The sequence below is a fragment of the Helianthus annuus genome, chromosome 3, assembly GCF_002127325.2.
Source record: "Helianthus annuus cultivar XRQ/B chromosome 3, HanXRQr2.0-SUNRISE, whole genome shotgun sequence".
Lineage (NCBI taxonomy): Eukaryota > Viridiplantae > Streptophyta > Magnoliopsida > Asterales > Asteraceae > Helianthus > Helianthus annuus.
Window position 1 is genome coordinate 2084527 of NC_035435.2, and position 20249 is coordinate 2104775.

At 41.9% G+C, this 20249-nt stretch overlaps 1 non-coding gene across 1 annotated transcript; it reads left to right on the top strand.

Moving 5' to 3' along the window:
• Positions 1-19601: 19601 nt before the first annotated feature.
• Positions 19602-19707, top strand: LOC118490985. The gene has a single exon (XR_004890210.1). It is a non-coding gene; the product is annotated as a small nucleolar RNA R71 (small nucleolar RNA).
• Positions 19708-20249: the final 542 nt, after the last annotated feature.

The following is a 20249-nucleotide window of genomic DNA, read 5'->3' on the forward strand; positions in this document are numbered from 1 at the left end:
ATCATTTCTGGAGCTCAAGTGTCTTCACTGCTCATCCCTGGTCGTGCATAGGACTCTTGTAAGTGTGCTCCACCCTTCTTAGTTTAGTTTTTGCTTCGATATAGCTTAAAAGTCAATCCGTCGTAATTAGCGATTGACTTAACGATTAATCACTAAAGGTCCGGTGATTAGCCGAATCAAAGGTAGTTATATGTTGGTAATCATGTGGGCATTAAACCCTTAAAAGGGCACCCCCTGATTCCCACTCTAACTAGTCCAAATGTGGGGTCAAAGTTGCTTAGAAAAAGTCAACAAAATGCTAACTTTCGATTTTATGCATAATCAGTAATGTAGATGGCATGTAACCTGTTTTATCACTCATGTAACTTAATAATAAGTATTATAACTGATCTAAGCTTGTTTGATCCGACTATTTTATGTTTTGACCCGGTTCGGAACCGAAAGTCGCAAAACTTTGACTTTTGCTTAGACTTCAGTTCTGACCCGATTTGGTATGCTTTCGATATGCCTTAGGACTCTCTTAGGACCAGGTTACATGATGGTATAACCCTCTGTGACCGATTCGTTGTTTGTCCGAGTCGTTTACACATTTCCGTAATATGCTTAAATGTTGACCATAACGCCCTTTTGACTTTAAAACGAGAATTTAGGACATATGAAAGGACAATAACCTTAGTTACTGATTTCTAAACATGTCCCTAAAATTTCATGTCAATCCGAGGTCTAGAATAGGAGTTATGCTAAATAGCGCAATTAAAGAAAACTTTTGTAATTAAACGGCGCAACTAGCATAAAGCCTATCTAAACCCAAATTTCGACACCAAACCTTTTACACACTGATGTGAAATAATATTTTGAGATTTTTAAAGATTTTTAATTATTTTTAACCTGCTCATAACCTGCGGTTAATGCATTGATTCGGTGAATACCAAATATACCCTTTTCGGACCTAAAATGAGTTCTACATGGTATTCTGACCCGAATCCAGTTGCTACGGATTTCATATAATAAATAAAGTATTTTAAACCTTATAACCTGTTTGGAAAAACTCAGATTTCCTGTATAACCCGGAAATCTCTTTTATAATCTTTAAAATAACCAAAATACCCCTTCGGGGCGTATATTGGGATTTAACTCGTTATGGGCATAATGGAAGGTATCCTACTGATACCACAACCTCTTTGGAGCATATTAACTTAGGAAACCCGTGTAGGACTCTTGCGGTTACCCGTTACGCCTTTTACGCGTTCGGTTCGGTTTATGTAACTAGTTTACATAAATTAGCCGAAACGGGTCAAACCTTGTCGCTTTATTCTCAAAATCCAGAATGTGATTGGATTACCCATATTAAACAAGTCTTCAAACTTGTCGGGCCTAAATCACATTTTATTCCGGTCCTCGCTTAATCGTGCGTTCGAACCGTATCTTTCGTTAAACTATCCGGTCTAAGCTTAAGCTTAATCAAAGACCCGTTAGGATCCTAATAGGTTATTATAAACCTTCGTTCCAGAATAGGAGGCCCGGTAAAAGCTACCTGCATTAGCTGTTTGTGAATTATACTTGCAAAGGTAAATACTTTTAACTTATTTCCTTATACGGGCTTGGGGTACGGTATATAAAATACCGCTTGGTCGGGCAATTGACCTTAATCATTTGGTGGTTAAGTGTTATCAATTATGACCCGTTAAAAACTTGACTTGTTTGCTTAAAGCCTTTGGGGGGTAATGACCATGTCCCGGATATCCCTGGCATCATCTTACGAGATGGCCACGACCTAAGCACGGGGTGTAGGCGTACACCTGACAGCTGCATATGAAAAATGGTATCTCCCTCAAGGATTAACCTTGTGGGCATCATACCTGTGGTGTGTCTACTAGTCTTTAACCCGGTCTACGGAACGGGCTACTGAACGCAAAGAAACATGTAATTCGTTTACAAGTATTATATTAAAAATAATTATCCCAAGTTATAAAACTTTGTGCCAAGTGCACTTACACCAATTTTATTAAACCTTTTACAAAAGTGTTGGTTGAATGTATTTACCAGTGTAAACTGACGTATTTTCCCAAAAAGGTTAACTGCAGGTACTAAACGAAATAGGCTGGCTCCCTCCTAGAGTCCTCAATAAGTCTCGCAAGCTTGGACGTCAACTTGTTGAACAATATTTCCTATTTATTTTTGGATCCCCTGTGGATTACTTTTCAACTGTTGTGATACTTGATATTACAATAATATTCAGTTGAAATATATCTATTTTTGCTTCCGCTGTGCATTTATATATTGTGTGGTTTGACTATATTGTTGCCAACTACGTCACGGTAATCCCCCACCGGGCCCACCGGTGAAACGTGTGGAAATCGGGGTGTGACAGGTTGGTATCAGAGCCAACGTTGAGTGAATTAGACACTATCCTTTTGTGTTTAATCTCAATGACACAATTGCACATACTCGAGTCTAGACAAGAACATAGGACAAATTCGAATTGATTGTTCTAGTTTGTCTTTTATTGTTTATTGTTTATTTAAAATTGTTTAAGCAGGAAATATGCCACCAGCAATCAAAAGAGGAGGAAGAGGCAAAGGGCCAATCACTACTCGCAATGATCATGAGGCCGGACCTTCACACATGCGAGCTCCTTCCAGCACAAGGAGTGAAGAACCTCAGAGGCGTAGGAGGAACCTCTTTGAGCCCGCTAGGCGGTCTACCTCACACAGTTCGACACCTTCATACCATCACTCTTTTGGGTCGAATTCGGAAAACGGGCCCAGTAACCCTCAACCTTCATATATACCTCTCCAGCGATCTGTTTTGCACCACTCCTTTGGCGACCGTACTCCTGTCTTTCAGGGACAGTTTAACCTGGCATACTTTATCCAAGAACCAGTGGGTTTTAACCCTCTAGGACCAGAGGACCATTTCTCCGAAGACAATGCAATGGATATGGACGAGGATACGGATCCCGTCGAGCCTGCACGCGGTACTCCCACGCACCCTATCGAAGTCTCTGATGGATAATCCTTCCATGGAACACCCTATCAAGGTCCAGACAGTTACCAAGCACGATTTAACCAGTATGAGTGGTACTTTACACCCTCTCACCATGCGTCGCCTCATCAGCAGCATCAGCAACAGCAGGATCCCTCCGAGGATTCGTGTTTCATGGCAGTTACGCCACCGCCTCCTCCGCCACCAGTTCAACAAGCACCTCCGGATCCATCGAGGCGTAGGAGATCAGGCGCATGTATATCCACTCAAAGAGGGGATTTCCATTTCAGCACCCCTCGACACTCTAGTGGTAGTCATTATCCGCCACTGCATGAAGAAGGACCTTCAAACCCAGTTCAAGAGGCAAATTCTGCACCAGTTGCACCAGTTGCACCACCTTCGCCGCCATTTGGCTATGATAACCCAATACCTGCGTACGCCGGTCCCACAGCGTACAACCCGTTTGAGCAGCCATCTCACACTCACTATGACTACATTGGTGTCGACCCATACCGAGAAATGGCAGCAAACTACCACGCCCGTCATCTTGAAGTGCCTTATGAACTTCCATGGGGAATGGGATACTCAACTCATGGGTACCCGGTGCCGGCTAGCACTCCAGCTCAGCACCTATCGCAGCCGCCACGTTTTTTCCCCACCGGAGCAGGAAGAAATCCTCCAGCGTTTAAACTGGGTGGAACGAGATTTTGAAGAGGAACGTAAGAATAACCGTGGATTTCTCAAAGGTTTAGCAAACCTGTTACAAGGAAAGAAGAAACGAGATCATTAGTCTCTTTATATGCTATTGTACTTCTTATTTTCAATTAAGTCCCTGCGTGGACATTTATCTTGGTATTTAGTCCCTGCGTGGACTTGTTTATTGTCCCTGTTTGGATATCTATCCTTGTATTTGGTCCCTGCGTGGACTTGTTTTCTGTTAAACCTCTGCGTAGGTATTTTATCTGATTAAAAGTCCCGTTTAGGGCAGTGTGTAGTCTTTTAATATGTATTGGAATGTTAAGTTTTTTTTTTAAATTTCATTTTATATGCATTATTATATGAAATAAATAAATCAAATCATTCCTTTTAAATTAAATCTGCCTACCAGTTAAATAAAGAATCTTAACGGTATAACCTAGCCTTCGTGTCGTGATAAGACCTGGCCAAGACGGTAAGACCTGTTTAAAAGATTCAAATCCCTATTAACCTCTGGAATTATGTTAACACTCCTGGCAGACGTGCTTCGTAAAATCACACATGTCACTCTTATATAAGGATTCTCCAAGAGAATCCCAAAACCCCATTTAATGATCTATGAATCATGGGTTTAAATCATCAAGTAAGATGGTCGCTTATCAAACATCCATTAGTAATGTAGTGCCTTCGGGCCATATTCATTGTCGTATAAGACAAAAGACAGTTGAAATTATAACTCCCTGTCAGAAAAGGTAAAAGAACTATGTTCAGACCTTCATACCTTGATTTTCTGAAATCCTAGCTGATAATATAAAACGTCTCTGTGACTAGGCTTTTGTGCCACTGACAATATTGTTTATAATTAGGATAATATATATTAAAATCCTAAATAACGTGAGTAACAAATTAACCAAATATGGTCTGTGTTTGCCACGGTTAATGAATTGCTATAAAAGACAATTCCATAATAAACCCCCGAATAAGACTTTTGTCATTATCTTATATAGCAGATCAAGGTTTCAATGGCTGACTCGGACGAAATTAATAGTCACCCAAAGGAGAATGAGAATGATAACGCTCGAATTAATATAACGGGTGCTGAACTGAAAGCGTTAGTAGACAACGCTGTTGCAACGACTTTAGAACGGCAGTATGAGGAATATAGCGGATCTCGAAGTAGGACGCTATCCACACCGCATTCAAAGCCCAAAACTCATTCCGAGGCACATAGCAAGCCTCCCTCCAAGAAGGAAGAACCGAAGAAAGATGATGATCGCCACTCTTCGAACCATCACAGTGTTCCGTCTCAAAGGGTTGTGCCAAATGAAGGACCCCGTGACAAGGGTTGCTCTTACAAGTACTTCGTCTCATGCAAGCCCCGGGATTTTACAGGGGAGAAAGGAGCTGTAGACTACATGACATGGTTAGATGAGATGGACACGGTGGTTGATATCAGCGGATGTGCTGAAAAGGATATAGTAAAGTTTGTGTCGCAATCATTCAAGGGAGAGGCCTTAGCCTGGTGGAGGTCATTGATCCAAGCCTCTGGAAAAGCTGCTTTGTACAACATGTCTTGGGAGCAATTTATTGCTCTTATCAAGGAAAATTACTGCCCTCAGCATGAGGTTGAAAGGATAGAGTCTGAATTTCTATCTCTGGTCATGAAGAACCTGGATTACCAGGCGTACCTCACAAGTTTCAACACCCTGTCTAGATTGGTTCCATATTTGGTGACCCCAGAACCCAAAAGGATCGCGCGTTTCATTGGGGGTTTGGCCCCAGAAATCAAGGCTAGTGTGAAAGCTTCTCGACCAGCTACATTCAGGTCAGTAGCTGATATATCCTTATCCCTCACTCTGGATGCGGTCAGGCAGAGATCGCTGAGGAACAAGGATGCTGAGAAGAGAAAGCATGATGATGACAACAACTCTCGTCGATCAAACAAGAAGCACCATGGAAACAACGACCACAAGAAAGGATCTGGTTTAAGGAAAGATGGGCATCGGTCTGGGGATAAGCCCAAGTGTAAGACTTGCCAGAAATACAATTATGGGAGATGCAGACTTGACTCCAAAACCCAATCTCAGGCGGGTCATTGTGGAATTTGCAAATCCACGGAGCATAAGACCCTCGAATGCAAGAGGCTGAAGGATGCAACGTGTTACAGCTGCAATGAAAAGGGGCACATTAAGACGAATTGCCCAAAGAATGCAAAGAAAGCTGACGAGGGAAAGAAGACTAATGCGAGAGTCTTCAGAATGGATGCCAAGGAAGCTGTGCAGGACGACAATGTGATCACAGGTACCTTCCTTATAAATGATGTCTATGTAAGAGTATTATTTGATTCTGGAGCTGATAAATCTTTTGTAGACAATAAGTTTTGCACATTGCTGAATTTACCTGTTAAGACTTTAAGTATAAAGTATGAGGTGGAACTAGCTGATGGCACCTTAGAAACCGCCTCAACCATATTAGAGGGATGTTCCGTATCCATTAAGGACCACTCTTTTCCGTTGTCCCTACTCCCTCTGAAATTAGCAGGATTCGACATAGTTTTGGGTATGGACTGGTTATCTAAAAACCAGGCCCAGATTGTCTGTAATAAGAAGCAAGTAGTGCTCTCCGTCTGGTGAGCCACTTACCGTTCAGGGAGATACTCGGTATGGACTGCCAGAGCATGTATCTATGCTCAAAGCCTCTCAGTGTCTGAAGAAAGGTTGTGTCATCTCATGGCACAGGTAACTATCGACGAGCCAAAACCCAAGATTGAAGATATCCCTGTTATTTCGGAATACCCTGAAGTCTTTCTGGAAGAACTACCTGGTTTACCACCAGATAGGCAAGTGGAGTTCAGGATTGATATTATCCCTGGAGCAGCACCGGTTGTTAGAGCGCCTTACAGGTTGGCACCAACAGAGATGAAGGAATTAAGAACGCAATTGGATGAATTGCTAGCCAAAGGTTTCATTAGACCTAGTTCGTCTCCTTGGGGAGCACCAATCTTATTTGTCAAGAAGAAGGATGGATCGATGCGTCTGTGCATCGATTACCGTGAGCTGAACAAGGTTACTATCAAGAATAGATATCCATTACCCAGGATCGACGATCTGTTCGACCAACTTCAAGGAGCGAGCTACTTCTCTAAGATTGATCTGAGGTCAGGTTATCACCAATTGAAGGTTAGAGAGGAAGATGTGCACAAGACTGCATTTAGAACTCGTTATGGTCATTACGAGTTCCTAGTGATGCATTTCGGGCTCACTAATGCACCATCAGCATTCATGGATCTCATGAACCGCGTCTGCAAGCCATACTTGGACAAATTTGTCATCGTCTTCATAGACGAAATTCTGATCTATTCGAAGAACCAATCTGATCATGAGAAGCACCTTCGCTGTATTCTTTCACTACTTCAGCAGGAAAAGCTTTACGCCAAATTCTCTAAATGTGAATTCTGGCTTCGAGAAGTCCAATTCCTTAGGCATATGGTAAGTGAGCATGGTATTCAGGTGGATCCCGCTAAGGTGGAAGCTGTTATGAATTGGCGAGAGCCGAAGACGCCCACAGAAATTCGCAGCTTCTTGGGATTGGCAGGCTATTACAGACGCTTTATTGAAAATTTTTCAAGGATTGCTGCACCCCTAACTTCTCTGACTAGGAAGAAGGTTAAGTTTGACTGGGGACCAAAGCAGCAGGAAGCCTTTGATACCCTTAAGCAGAAGCTAAGTAATGCACCTGTGTTGACATTGCCGGAAGGGACAGAAGAATTTGTGGTATACTGTGATGCGTCACACACCGGGATGGGATGTGTGCTTATGCAGAAAGGCAAGGTTATTGCCTATGCTTCACGTCAGTAAAGGTACATGAAAAGAACTACACCACCCATGATTTGGAGTTGGGTGCCGTTGTATTCGCGCTAAAGCTGTGGAGACTGACGTGCTGTCGTGGTCACAATCAAATTTAATCCCAATAACAACTAAATAGCTAGCGGTAAGTGGGTATCGAACACAGGGAGTTTGTGGAATATGTGCTATCTCGATGTATGTCTAACTTCACTAAAGTAAACTAAATTGAAAGAAAAATAAATTTCAATGTTTGGGTTGATTGGTTTTAATTAACTAAATTAAACTAAATTAGATTACAAATCAAGGTTAAGTTTTGTAACAAGATAAGAGGATAGTGATCATCCCGAGTTTCAGGTTTTAAGGGACAACTAACGTTCATGTTCAACTGGAAAGAACCACATAGACATGGCTCATGTAAGATCAATTGTTTGTGATGAAAGGGAACTAAGTACTCGGATTCCTAGAACGCGAGGTTGTTACCCGATGACCAATCAACACATATCCAACCCTAATCCCTCCCATGATATCTCGATTGCCAACGGCACCAAGAACGTATGGTTTAGAACTATGATCAAACATACATCAACAATTTACAAACAACCAATCAAACACCATAATAAACTAACAACACATGCACAGTCTAATATTCCAGAAATTAAAGAACAAACATAATTGTCACAAATAAAACCTTACATCCGAGACGATCACCAAGCAAACCTAGCCGCTCATAGTGTTATGAACCATCATCACAATCGAACCTTTGTCCATTGGAATCAAAAACAAAGTCTTCATGTTTAGATCACTCAAGAACACCTTAGAACACCCCAAATTCGCCCCTTAGGAGTTACAAAACGAATGGGAATGATTAGATGATGAAAAGGCACCATAAACAACCTTAAATGAGAGAGTTACAAGTTTCACGCTGGCCTCCACCGTAAATTACGGTACCACCGTAAGTTACGGTGGCTTAAAATGGTTTACGGTGGAGTTAAACTGAGTTACGGCATCAATTTTTGTCAGAGTCTACCGTAAATTACGGTACCACCGTAAGTTACGGTAGGCTTCAGCAATCAATTTTTGTTTTCTTCATAACTTTCTCGTTTCAACTCCGTTTTCTTCACCGTTTTCGCCTACGTTCTCGTAATTTCATCCTCTATCATGTTATCTTCTTAATTCTTCAATTCCAAAATTTTATTTTTTTCATTTATTCTCCGTCTTTCAATCTACAATCTAGTCGTGTCTATTCGAAGCTTTATTTCCATACTTTTAAGCTCTAAATGTACCTGAAACACAAGCAACCGTAGTTATCTAATTCAAGAAAATTATATGATCAAATGAGGGATTCACTCGTCTTTTAACACACTTAAGGGTTGTCCCATGGACCACCCGTCACATCCCCACACTTAACCGTTGCTTGCCCCAAGCAACCCATCAAAAACCATTTTCAAGACAAGCGATCAATGTAAACCAAGCAAAAACAAACAATCCTTTTACTAACCCCTTTTTAACACCCAACCAATGCACCCCTCGCTATGTCTCTCATCTCGGCAACAAGTAAGCACTAGCAACTATGAGCTAGACACACAAAAGGCAAACGGGTGATTGCACAACTATAGGCTTGTACCTAAATCGGTCCTCCTCCTACAAGTGCCAAACATGAATGCAAATCAAAGGGGCTTTTAAGGTTGTAACGAGGCTAGGCGAATGGGTAGGACATGGAATATATATGAAGTAGCGAAGGACTTGCCCGGTCTTTTATTACATAATGAAACAAACAACAAACAAACTTAAACTTATATACAAGACAACTCAACATTACTTTTTTTTTCATTGCTTTTTCCATTCTTTTTTTTCTCTTTTCTTTTCTTTTTTTTCTTTTTTTTTTCATTTTTTTTCAAACCTTCAACATAACGTCGAACGTATCTACACACTACTAAAACAACTACTAACACTATAAGACCGGGTTAAGTCGGGTAAATTTTTGGGGAACTAGATAAGGGGTAACAAATGATCGGCTTTAGGCACAAAATGGGCAACTAAATGTCCAAACCCCCGCCCCTCTCGCAACCATGCTCATATATATAATTAATGAGGTCCAACCCCCCAAATCCCACACTCGCACTCAACAAGACGAAGCTACCTAATTGCCCTTATCCTTTCTACATTCACATTTAACTTAAGGACTCAAACCGTATTAAGGCACAAGTTCTAATGCACCCCCACCCGTTGCCACTCTCATCAAAGATAAGCATTATTTATGTACAAGTGTGGCTTCAACTCTCACCAAGAACAAAAGGTAAATAAGGGTTGCCGGTGCATCATTTGGGGTTAGTTTAGGGTGTTCAAATTTTCACATCGTTTCACTTGGCTCAAAATTTTTCAAAATCTTCAAAAATTCCCCCCATCCCCACACTTGGGATACATTGACCCCAAGGTATGGCTTTAGGAGGCTTTGATCACTAAAATCATTTAACCTCAACAAAAAGCTTCTTCACTCAAACCACAATGACACCACCAACGAACACCATGACACCACCAACGAACACCATCCCAAACTCAACAAAACAATCATACACCACCCAACCATAAACGAAATAAAACTACAAATATGCACAAACTATACAAAAGAGCGAACACCACCCGACTAATAGTAGCGCGGTCCTGGAGGTCCAAAAATGGAAGACATCATGTCGTTCCATTCTCCAAATGCAAACGCGCCGCTGCTACTCCCTCCTTGTTGGGCTCCCTCTTGTTGCCTTGGGTCAATCCATTGTGAGTGGTGAAGCGGTGGAGTCGGATATGATACACTACCATCATAAGGCGGTAACGAGGCATAATCCACATGTTGTGGATCCTCAACAACCGGCCTTCCGGCATGCCAATCTGCATGCATCCTCCTCGCTTGATCATCATGATATCTATTATTCGTTTCCACCTCTTGGGAATACGCAAAGGTGCGGTTCCATGACTCTTGACGATCGAAGCTATGTTTTAACGACCGCTCTATTCTTGCACTATTCCTCGTGTTTTGATCATACAACGTCCTCTCCGACCCAACCATGTATCAAAAATAGATGCCGGAGGACGTTGATTTTCAATCACTTCTTGCATTGTACCGTTATAAGCCCAACCCGGCTCATAAGACTGTTGCGCATAATCGTAAAACACACCACTGTAACCTCTACCATAACCCCCTTGACCAACATTTTCACCACCATGCGGCTCGTCTGCATAGTCTTCATCTCCACTTGGAACTACTTCTTCATCACTTTCTGGCTCGTCCGGCTCACCCGGTAACAAATCTCGTGCACCCAACTTTAGTGCCCTCCACCTTTGACCTTCCGACTTTAACTTGTGATGACGCTCTGATTGTGTATATGACCACCCAATCCCCAACTTATCCAACGTAAAAGGCTGGTGCCTTTTTGTCGCTCCTCGATCTTCAGATGTTATCGCCTTTTGTTGTTTCATCAATCCCGTAATTATTCGACAATACGGGACGATGTCTCTTCCATACTTATTCCGGCATATCCATAAGTGGTTCATAATCAGATAGCGTATCGGAAAACGTGGAGACCCATGCATTAGCGAATAGAGGTCAGGTACCTCCGGATATCTCACCTGTTCCTTATCTCCTCTGCGCGGAATAACATTGAGAACACAAATGGCTAAAAACAACTTAGCTTCTATCTTTAAATTCTTCCGGTATAGAATACCACTGTATGTACCGGGTAAAAATATTGCTGCCAACATATCATTCCATCGAACATGTTTCTCCGGTTTAATCAGGAGGTCATCAAGAGTCGGTATCATATAATCACTAGCCGGTAGACTGTCGTATTTTCCCAATTTCTTCAATGTGGTAAAAGACATCTCCACTGGAATTCCATTCACAATACCCGTTAGTTTCATTTGCGATGGCTTGTCATAGCGGTTAACCTTAAGAGTTGCCATCCATTCTTGAATCTCGGTCATAAACAGGCTGCTCTTATCCTTATCATAACAACTAAGCGCCCCCTCCCAACCTAGAGCGTGAAATTTAGCGAACACCCCGAACTGGCCAAATTGAGCCTCATTAACTTCTCGTTCACAAATGAAAGCCGCTGCCTTGTTCTTCAACTTATTCATGCTGTCATGGTAGTGTGTCGGTTGCCACTCCTCTGCTTGATCATCTAATGGACCCGAATTCCATACCGGCTTATCATGTGGATCCAACTCCATTTCTTCTTCACTCCCACTCTCACTTTCACTTATCCTACCCATATATTGTCTTGTTCGCGGTTGTTGTTCCACTTGTTTGCCTTTCCCTTTCGATGATGACGAACTAGATCCCGCTTTTTCTTTCGTCTTAACCATTTCCTACACACATGAGAACAAACAACACAAGCAAACAAAACAAAATTAGGCTCCTTTCTCCAAAACATCCCCACACTTGCTTGTTACTATGGTTGTAGATGTTAGTGAACTATAAGTGTATAAGTTTTTCAAAAATTTGGGCATGGTGTCTCTACAATGTAGAAATCCCCAAAAGTTCACTACTTTACTAACCATCCTACATCTACAACCATACTCATGTCCAATAACAAGTAACAAGTAACACTATGAACAAGCAAGTGGGTATGAACAAACATCCACAATAACCTCAATCTTCACAATGCATCATCAAAATACACAAATTAAACTTCCATACCTTGTTTTGAAGATGTTAAAGTGCTTGTGAAACAAAAACTCCAAAAACCCCCAAAAATTTTCGGATTAGGGTTTGGAATTCGGACCCAAAAACAGCGTTTTCTTGTAAATCTTTTGGCAAAATCAGAAACTACGTGAAAAATTAGTAAAGATAGACTCCGATTTCACTTAGTTTGGACAAGAATTGATGGAGTTATGAAGGTTTGAAGGTTGGAGAGCTATGGGGTTGTGGGTCTTTGAAAGAGATGGTGATGGTGATAGATGAAGAAGGAATTATGTGGTTAGGGGAAGCTTCACGTGACCAAATATTTCTGTTGTTTTTTTTTTATTAAATGCGGAACCCCGATCGACCCCTCAACATTTACTGCGTACCGTAACTTACGGTCCCACCGTAAGTTACGGTGAGACCTGAACCTCAAAAATCCACCGTAAACCAGTAGGTTTACACCGTAAAGCCCCAATTTTCTTCATTTCCACCGTAAATTACGGTGAGGCCGTAATTTACGGCAGCTTCTGGGCGATTAAGGTTGCACAAAAATGGAAGTTTTAAGTGACTTTTTTACATTTTTTTCAGTTTTTTCGATTTTTTTATGTTTTTAAATTTTTTCAAAAACGTGTAAAAATCACCCTACCCCTCAAAAGTCCCGTGTTGTCCTCAACACCATGTTAGAGAAATTCGTGACCCGAACGTCCCCACACTTGTTTCAAACACGGATTTCGAGGAAATACGGTAATTGTACAAACTATACAAAAGAAGCAAAACAAAACACTACTATGTACACTACCAAACCTGGGCCTCTCATGATTATTCCTCATCAACCGGGCGCAAGATGTAGCCCGCTTTGTCAAGCTCCAAGTTGTTGATGTCGTTCCCCTCCAAGTATGGCTTCAACCGGTGACCGTTCACCGTTTGTTGCTTAAGTGTTTGCTCATCTTGGATGTCTACATCACCAAACCTTCCAACTCTCCGAATGACGTACGGACCCATCCATTTGCTTTTGAGCTTGCCCGCGAACATCTTCAATCTTGAGTTATACAACCAAACTTTTTGCCCCACTTCACATGTTTTCTTTCTCAATTTCGCATCATGCACTTTCTTGAGTTTATCTTTATAAGCTGATGCACATTCATACGCCTCATCCCGAATCTCTTCTATTTCGCTCAATTGCAACTTTCTCAACTTCCCCACCTCGTCATAATCCGCGTTAACCGTCTTAATTGCCCAATGTGCTTTATGCGCTAACTCCATTGGCAAGTGACAACCCTTACCATACACCATCCGGTAAGGCGTTGTGCCAATAGGAGTCTTGTAGGCCGTTCGGTATGCCCACAATGCATCGTCTAACTTGCTCGACCAATCCTTTCTATCCGTTCTTACCGTTTTCATGAGAATCTCCTTGATTTGATGGTTGGACACTTCGACTTGTCCACTTGTTTGCAGATGGTAAGGTGTGGCAACTCGGTGATTCACGCTATACCTCTTCAATAGTTTCCCAAAGTTGAAGTTCTTGAAATGCGAACCACCATCACTTATAATGACCCGCGGAATTCCGAAACGAGAGAAAATGTTGGATTGAACAAATTTACAAACAACCGAATGGTCGTTTGTTCGTGTTGCAATAGCTTCAATCCACTTCGAGACATAATCCACCGCTACCAAAATGTATAGGAAGCCATTTGATGTGTGTAAAATGCAACATATAAAACACATCAATTAAGGCATAAAACTAACCCTTTTTAAGTACTAATGTTGGAAAAAGAGTGTTTTTGTCTTCCTTTTGTATTTTCAGGATGAAATGAGCTCAAAATCACAAAAGAAGCAAAAAGACCACTAATTCTACCATAAATACAAGAAAAGGAACAAAAGTAAATTGCCCGGACCCTCAACGGCACCTCCCAAGACAAAGAGAAGAGAACAGAAGTCTGAACACGCCCCGTGTCCAGTGAACACGGGGGCGTGCCCAGGAAGCAGCAGAAAAGACAAATCAGTAGAAGCTTCCATTGCTCACCACGGGGCCGTGCCCAGCGGGCACGGGGGCGTGTTGAAAGTACAGCAGGCGCATTAATTGTAATTCGCAATTACAATTAATGAAGAGAGAGAATGTCAGACGGGCACGGGGCCGTGTCCAGCGGACACGGGGCCGTGTCCAGCGTTCTGTTCAGCCTATAAATAGAGGAGCTTGGTTTCATTCTCTCTCATCCCTTGGCACACCACCTCTCTCACACTTCATCCACCACCCATCACCACCATAACACCATCATCCACCACCATCATCCATTGTCCATCGTAGAGTGTGTGAGTCGTCTCGGGATCCAAGATTGATCGTAAGAGTTCTTGACAATCAAGGCCATGTTTGCCTAAGTCTCTTACATCACTTGGTGAAGACAAGTGTTTAGTATAATACTTTTTATTTTTAATCTTTTGCACTTTTTATTTGGTTTTGTATTAATGACTTTAATAACTAGTTACTTATGTTGAAGGTGATCTTTCCTTATCGTTTGTCCGTGGTGTCTTGGCATTATTTTACTGTCTATATAAAATAAAAGATTTTCACCATTCATATCTCCACGGTCTATATGGAGGTATGTTGGCTACCTGGTCGGGGGTTAAGGGAACGGTTTGGTAAGGGTCTTGCCCTTGTTCAGCGTTTAGAGGTCCTGCTTGGGACCTGGGTCAAATTTAGTAGGATCTCCTTCAATGCCCATAGGTATTGGATGGCGGGGATCCAAACTCTTTGACCCCCTCATAAGCTAACTACTATTAATACTATAACCCGGCTATTTAGGACTGTATCCCTGCTGACTCAGACTACTTAGCCGAGGGTAACGTCACCGCCAAAAGCGGGGCCTACCATAATTTGCATTAATAACTTAATTCATTATCTTTCAATAATCCGACCCTTTAGGATTGTATCCTTGCTGACTCAAACTACTGGGTTGAGGGTAACGTCGCCTTCAAAAGAGGGGCCTACTACAATAACTAAGATAATCTCTTAAACAAGTGCAAAAGTGCGAAAATAATCAAAGGTTATACTAATACACGAGTCGGATCCAAGTGATTCATCTTGTCTATCTGTTTTTATTTTATTTTCTTTTTCAGCATTTAGTTAGTTTTTATTTTTCTTAGTTTAAAACAATTTTCTAACTTTTTGATTTGATTAGACGTTGAGGATAAACCGGTATTAAAAGCTCTTGTGTCCTTGGACGACCTCGGTATCTTACCAACACTATACTACGTCCACGATGGGTGCACTTGCCCATATGTGTGTTTAGTGTTAGTGAATATCGTGTTTTATAAATTTAAAACTTGGCTAAAAGTGTAAAAAGGGCTTAAATAAACATCTAAAAATATATTACACCTAACGCACATCACCATTCGAATTCGGGAAGGGACCCATAAAATCGATACCCCATACATCAAATATCTCAACAACCAAGATTGGTTGTAATGGCATCTCATCCCTTTTCGATATACTCCCCGTTTTCTGACAATTTATACAATTTCTAGCGAATTCACATGCATCCTTGAAAATGGTGGGCCAATAAAACCCACATGAAAGAACCCGATAGCCTGTTTTGTGCCCACTAAAATGACCCCCACATGCGGACGAATGGGCATGGATCAAAATTTCCAACACTTCTGTTTTGGGCACACACCTTCGTATAACTTGATCCGGTCCAATCTTGAAGAGATCCGGTTCATCCCAAATGTATTGCTTCACTTGAACCATAAATTGTTGTCGACGCTTTTTGGTCCAATGACTTGGGATGGCACCCGTGGCTAAATAGTTGACATAATGAGCATACCACAGTGCAACGAAAGTAGAAACGGCTAAAAGTTGCTCGTCGGGAAAACTTTCATTAATTTCACTCACATCATCGATCCCTTCCACCGGAATCCGAGACAAGTGATCCGCCACTACATTCTCACTTCCCTTTTTGTCTCGGATCTCTAAATCAAACTCTTGTAGCAATAATACCCACCGAATCAAACGAGGCTTCGCGTCCTTTTTCTCCATCAAATACCGGACTGCGCTATGATCCGAATAAACCAACACCTTGCTTCCCCAAATATATGAGCGAAACTTATCCAAAGCGTACACCACCGCTAGTAGTTCCTTCTCGGTTGTGGTATAGTTAAGTTGCGCTTCGGATAAAGTTTTGCTTGCATAGTAAATAACCACCGGTTTCTTGTCAACCCGTTGACCCAAAACTGCACCAATAGTGGTGTCGCTCGCATCACACATTATCTCAAACGGCTTTGACCAATCTGGTGGTTGCAAAATAGGAGCCTTGACCAAGTGTTCCTTCAAAATAGTGAAAGCTTGCATACACTCGTTAGTAAAATCAAATGGGACATCTTTTAATAACAAGTTGCATAAGGGTTTGGTGATAACACTAAAACCCTTAATGAAACGTCTATAAAATCCTGCGTGTCCCAAGAACGACCTTACACCCTTAACATTTTTCGGAGGTGGCAAAGATGATATTACCCGTATTTTTGCCTTATCCACCTCCATCCCCCTTTCAGAAATTACATGACCCAACACAATGCCCTCTTGCACCATGAAATGACTTTTCTCCCAACTTAACACTAAGTTTTTCTCAACACATCTTTTTAACACTTTTTGTAATTCATTGAGACAAGCATCAAAACTAGTGCCAAAAATGGAGAAGTCATCCATGAATACTTCGAGCGACTCTCCAACCATGTCCGAGAAAATACTCATCATACATCGTTGGAAAGTTGCCGGAGCATTACACAAGCCAAATGGCATTCGCCTAAAGGCAAAAGTGCCATATGGACAAGTGAAGGTGGTCTTGTGTTGGCCATCCGGGTGTATGGCGATTTGATTGTAGCCCGAATACCCATCTAAAAAACAATAGTATTTTTGACCCGATAGTTTTTCAATAATTTGATCAATGAATGGTAGCGAGAAATGATACTTAGAAGTGGCGGCATTCAATTTCCGGTAATCAATACACACACGCCACCCGGTAACCGGTCGGGTGGCAATTTGTTCACCACTTTCATCTTTGACTACTTGAATGCCGGCCTTCTTAGGCACAACTTGGGTGGGACTCACCCAAGCACTATCCGATATCGGATAAATAATTCCCGCATCCAACCATTTAATTACCTCTTTTTTAACTACCTCCCGTAGGTTCGGATTCAATCGCCTTTGAGCCTCTCGTGTCGGCTTTGCATCTTCAGTTGTAATGATCTTATGCATGACAATGGATGGACTAATTCCCTTGAGATCGGCAATCGTCCATCCAATAGCTCCCTTGTTCTCTTTCAAAACCTCCAACAACGCTTGCTCTTGTGCCAATTCCAAATTAGAGGCAATAATGACCGGTAAAGTGTCATTATCCCCTAAAAATACATACTTCAAATGGCTGGGCAAGTCTTTAAGCTCCAACTTCGGCGGTTCCTCCAATGATGGTTTAGTACCCGAATCGATCTCCGCCGGTAGACCTTCAAATTGATGAGTCCATGGTGGTCTACCCTCTTTCAAAGCCATTGCATCTTGCTTTTCTTCTTCAACCCGGAGTGCATAAGCATGTACCTGTTCAGAAAAATCACACAGGCAAATATCCAAACCATCCTCCTCATACTCATGCGGGTTGCATCCGTCAACTATATCTGCCATGAAACACTCATCAACACCATTAGCATTAGAATTGTTAGTAAAAACATTCAAACGCATTTTTCTATTTCCAAAAGCCATATTGACTGTACCAAATCTACAATCGATAATAGCATGTGCGGTGCTAAAAAATGGCCGACCCAAAATTATATTTTGTTGTTGCCTAGGGTCCGCCGATGAGTAATCCAAGACTAAAAAGTCAACCGGGTAATAAAACTCATCAATTTTTACGATTACATTTTGAACCATACCCCGAGGTAGCTTATGAGACAAATCGGCCAAAACAACCGTTGTCTCCACCCTTGCTAACGGACCAAAGTCATATTGGTCATATAAGCCCCCCGGTAAAATGCTAACCCCGGCTCCAAGATCTAGCAACGCCTTAGCCATTTGAAAATTACCAACTTGTATATTAATCAATGGCGTGCCCGGATCTTGGAGCTTAGGAGGAAGCTCCCCATTTAAAACCGCACTCACTTGCCCGGTTAAATCCACCCGCTTAGGCACTTTCTTCTTGTTTTGCCTTTTTTGTGTACATAATTCTTTTAAAATTTTTGCATAGGCGGGAACTTGTTTTATTGCATCGAGGAGTGGGAGATTTATTTTCACTTGTTTAAACATGTCCCACATTTCCTCTTTTTGAGGACCTCTCGACACAATAAAATTTTTCTTTCCCGGGTCAAGTAAGGCCGATGGAAACGGGACTTGACTCGGTTCACCCTCAACTTTTTCGCTCTTTTTGTTTTCACCCAAACCCGGTTTTTTAACAATTGTTTCTTTTGGTTTAACCAGTGAAACTTCATCATCACTTTCATTACCCGTGATATCCTCAACTACCCCCTCAACCAATTCGGGTGACAAATTGGCTTTAAATTCTTTTCCACTTCTTAAAACACTAACATGATTAATATTAACATTACCTCATGACGAACCATGTGAAGGGTTTACCTTAGTGTCGCTTGGAAGTTGACCCTTGCTTTTCTTCAATTCAGCCACGTCGGTTGCTAATTGACCCATTTGGGTTGTTAGTGATTGGATGCTTTTGTCACGAACCTCATCCTTTTGCATTCGAACTTCATCGAGTTGGTTCTGTTTTTGCATCTCCATTTGCATGCTCTTTAGCATCTCCATCATCTCGTTTCCACCCGAAGACCCCCCTTGTTCTTGACCCATTTGATATTGCTTTTGATAGCCTTGGTTGTTTCCGCCTCGGTATCCACCTTGGTTATTGTAAGATTGGCGTGAACCAAAGTTACCTTGGCTACCTTGAAAATTCGGGTTAGCTTGATTTGAAGGGTTCCCGTACCGAAAATTCGGGTGGTTCCTCAACCCGGGGTGGTAGGTATTAGAGTTCATGTTGTTGTAATTCCTACCACCTCCTCCTTGACCTTGACCTTGAACCGCATGGACTTCTTCGTATTGCCCTTCCAACATCCCTTGGCAATTTTCAGCCGCATGACCTATTTCATTACACAAAGCACAAACATCATAAATTTGGTTAGTAGTTTGAACATTACCATCATCTATGGCGTGCACTTGAGGTCGGGCAATGGCCGGTCAGGCTCTTCTTGATGCTTGAGCTTTCCTCTTTGATGTAGTTGCTATGCTCTCCAAGAACTCCCAATCATCATTCTCATAATTTGTACCAAAAGTCCTACCGGTAATGGACATCAAATCACGTGCATCTTCGGCACTCAACCCCTCGTGAAAGGCATTCATCAACTCCCACAATTCAATTCCATAGTGAGGGCAATTCTTTATCATCATATTGAACCGTTCAAATGCCTCATGGAACATTTCACCATGTTGTTGTTGGAAACTTCTCAACCCCTTTCGTGCATCGTTGGTCTTTTGGGCGGTGTAAAACTCATCCAAGAAAGTTTGTTGCATCTCTCCCCATGTGTATATGGATGCCAAAGGTAAAGTGTAGAACCATTTTTTCGCCTTCTCTTCCAAGGAAAATTGGAACAATACCAATTTAATATCGTCGGCCGAAAACCCTTGACTCCCAAGAGTGTTGCAAATCGAGTTATAAGCCTCTAAATGAAAGTAAGGCTCCTCCGTTGCCAACCCCTTATATTTTGGTAAACTTTGCAAAGAGTTAGTCCTCACTTCAAATGTTCTCCCTTGATCATTGTGAGGAATAACTACCGGTGAAGGGTTTTGAGTGATTACCGGCCGAAAATGTGCTTCGATGCCCCTCACATTTTCTCTAAGGTGTCTCCTTGGTACACCAAACCTACCTCTTGGAGGGATAGGACCATTTGGCCTTGGTACTTGCCCTTGTGGTGCGATTGGTTGTTGAAACTGTTGTTGTCGCATCGGTGGGCGTTGAGGTGGTCTTTGAAATTGTGGTTGTACATTTTGTGGCCGGACTTGTTGT